Source organism: Portunus trituberculatus, chromosome 38 (genome assembly GCF_017591435.1).
Source record: "Portunus trituberculatus isolate SZX2019 chromosome 38, ASM1759143v1, whole genome shotgun sequence".
Taxonomy (NCBI): Eukaryota; Metazoa; Arthropoda; class Malacostraca; order Decapoda; family Portunidae; genus Portunus; species Portunus trituberculatus.
In genome coordinates, this window is record NC_059292.1 from 30,031,055 (window position 1) to 30,034,042 (window position 2,988).

At 51.4% G+C, this 2,988-nt stretch overlaps 1 non-coding gene across 1 annotated transcript; it reads right to left on the bottom strand.

The window, feature by feature from the left end:
- Positions 1-2,646: 2,646 nt before the first annotated feature.
- On the bottom strand, positions 2,647-2,718 carry Trnae-uuc. The gene has a single exon. It is a non-coding gene; the product is annotated as a tRNA-Glu (tRNA).
- Between the last annotated feature and the right edge of the window lie 270 nt (positions 2,719-2,988).

Sequence of the window (2,988 nt, forward strand, 5' to 3'; positions counted from 1 at the left end):
GCAACAAGGACTTGCATAGGGCTGCATGCAGGAGGATGGTGGTAACCAGCAAGTGGGCCTTAAAAAAGTGGGAGGAAAGCCTGCGCCGGAAACTGTGTGGCACTGGCGTAGGAAACAAAACTTGGTGGTCCCTTGTTAAGGACAAACAGGAACTGGCCACCAAGAATCCATCCCTCCCTCAGCAAGCAGGACGGTACTGTCGCCACCAGCAGTAAGGAGAGGGCACAGTTGCTGGCTTCCTTGTTTGCTGGAAAATGAAGGTGGGGAATCCACAGCAGCCACCGCCTCAGCTGGTCCAGCAATGTGAGAAGACTGTCACCATGGTGGAGGTGACGCATCAGCAGGTGAAGCGATTATTGCGGGGCTGGACACACAGAAAGCCACCGGCCCTGATGACATCAGCCCGCACCTGCTGAAGCGATGCTCCCAGGAACTGGCTGCCCCTCTCACCCAAGTTCACAACTTGTGTACGGGAAAACGTCTGGCCTTCAGTGTGGAAGGAGGCTCGAGTAGTTCCTGCACACAAAAAGCTCCAGGACGGACCCAAAAAACTACAGACCCATATCCCTGTTGTCAGTGGTGGGTAAAGTGTTTGAGAGGGTCGTGGCAGAGGTGGTGTGTAGCCATCTCAAGGACAATGCCCTCCTCTCAGACCAACAGTTTGGGTTCAGACCTGGAAGGTCAACCTCCGACCTAATGATGCTTCTCACCAGGCAGTGGCAGGACGCCCTCGACGACGGCAAGGACACTATAGTGGTTGCTTTGGACATAGCTGGAGCTTTTGATAAAGTATGGCACAACGGATTACTAGAAAAGCTTCGTGCTAAAGGCATCCAGGGTGGCTTGCTACGACTCCTGGGAAATTACCTGCAGGACAGAAGCCTCAAGGTGGTTGTCAACGGGCAAACATCTGAGTCCCTGCCTGTGGAGGCATCAGTGCCACAGGGTTCAATTCTTGGCCCACTCCTGTGGAATATCTACGTGGATGATCTTCTCCAGCTACTGCCAGGAGTCAAGGCCTATGCTGATGACTGCACCCTCTCCTATACCTATCCACGCCAGGACAGTGGGCGGGCTGCTGAGGCCATCAATCAGCAGCTACGAGTGATAAAGGAGTGGGGTGCTCGCTGGCAAGTGACATTCGCGCCGGAGAAGACACAGGCAATGGTTGTCTCGGTCCCCAGCCGCCATGGCAGCAATGGCAGGAAAGTTGTCTTTGGCGCTGCTGCTCTCCCACCCAAGATGACGTCAAGATACTTGGAGTGGAGGTGGATCGAGGGCTGAGGTTTGACAGCCATGTCAAAACCATTGCCAAGAAAGCCTCTCACAGGATCTCCGCTCTCAGAAGGATCGCCAGTTTCCTCGACAGGAAGGGGAGACTGCTGCTGTACAAGGCACAGGTGCGGCCCCACCTTGAGTACGCAGCTCTCCTGGATGTCCTGTGCCGCCACACACAGAAGGAGACTGGACAGCATCCAACGCCGCGCCATACGGCTAGTAGATGCTGCAATACCACCTCACCCAGAGCCTGAGCGTCCCTTGATTCACTGGAACACCGCAGAGATGTGGCGGCGATCGTAGTGTTCCATAAGGCACAGGTGCAAAGAGTGCCACATCTGGCAGGGCTGCGTCATCCTCTGAGAGTCACCGCACGGAGCACGAGAACGGTGCTCAATGGTGGTGACGCCGTAGAGGTGCCGCGATCCCACGGGTGTCAGCATCAACGCACCTTCGCAGGACGCGTCTCCAGGATGTGGAACTTGTTCACGGCCGCGGTGCCTCACGTCCAGGAGATGAACACACACAGTGTCAAACTGATGGCACATAAGTGGAGACAGACACTGCCAACTCCTCTGACACTCTTTGTGACGTGACACTCAGTGTAGTGCAGTGCGTGAATAGTGCTAGTGAAGTGAAAAGAACAGTGCTCCATTTACATGCTGACCATCTTGTATATTATCTATTTTTAAGTCTTGTAAATATTGTAGAGAAATAGATTGTAGTACCCTTAGAATAGGTAGCACACGACAGTGCGCCTTTGGGTACATGTTCTTCTGTATAAATTATGTTTAAATAAAAAAAAAAAAAGAGAGAGAGAGAGAGAGAGAGAGAGAGAGAGAGAGAGAGAGAGAGAGAGAGAGAGAGAGAGAGAGAGAGAGAGAGAGAGAGAGAGAGAGAGAGAGAGAGAGAGAGAGAGAGAGAGAGAGAGAGAGAGAGAGAGAGAGAGAGAGAGAGAGAGAGAGAGAGAGAGAGAGATGGGAGTTGAATGGGAGATGGGTATAGCAAGTGAGTGAGGTGGATATGTGAGGGATGAGTGGAAAAGGAGTAAAGGAGTGATAAATGAGTAACAAGAGAGGGAGGGTGAGTGTTGAGTGAGTGCGTGGATGCCTGGAGTCTGGAGTGAGTGAGTGGGAGAATGCATGATGGAAGGGTGAGAACAGAATGAATGGATGTGTGAAGGGTGGATAGGAGGCGAGGAGCTACAATGCACTTGTGTTTTGTTGTTAGGAGCTGCGCGTCACGTTTCCATGATTCTTTGTTCAAAATACTACATAACACAACACCCCAACCCATACACACATGCAGCTAACACATTCCCTGCACTGATGGTAACGTAGAACATATGGGAAAAACGACAAAAGTATATTCCCATGCCGGGAATCGAACCCGGGCCTCCTGGGTGAAAGCCAGGTATCCTAGCCACTAGACCACATGGGACCACGACAATTCTTCCACGTACACACAAACACTCACATACGAATATTGATGCGCCAATTCTAATCACATATTTAATCATTACCACTGTAACCTACTTTCTCCTGATACATATACGTAAAGTACATGTACACAAACTAACAATGTCTGCAGCAACAACCACATCGCCACTCCACCCTAGCCATCAGCCACCACCACCACCACCACCACCACCACCAAAGTCATCTCAACAGATTACACCAACAACAAATGTTAAAAATGCAACACCAACAC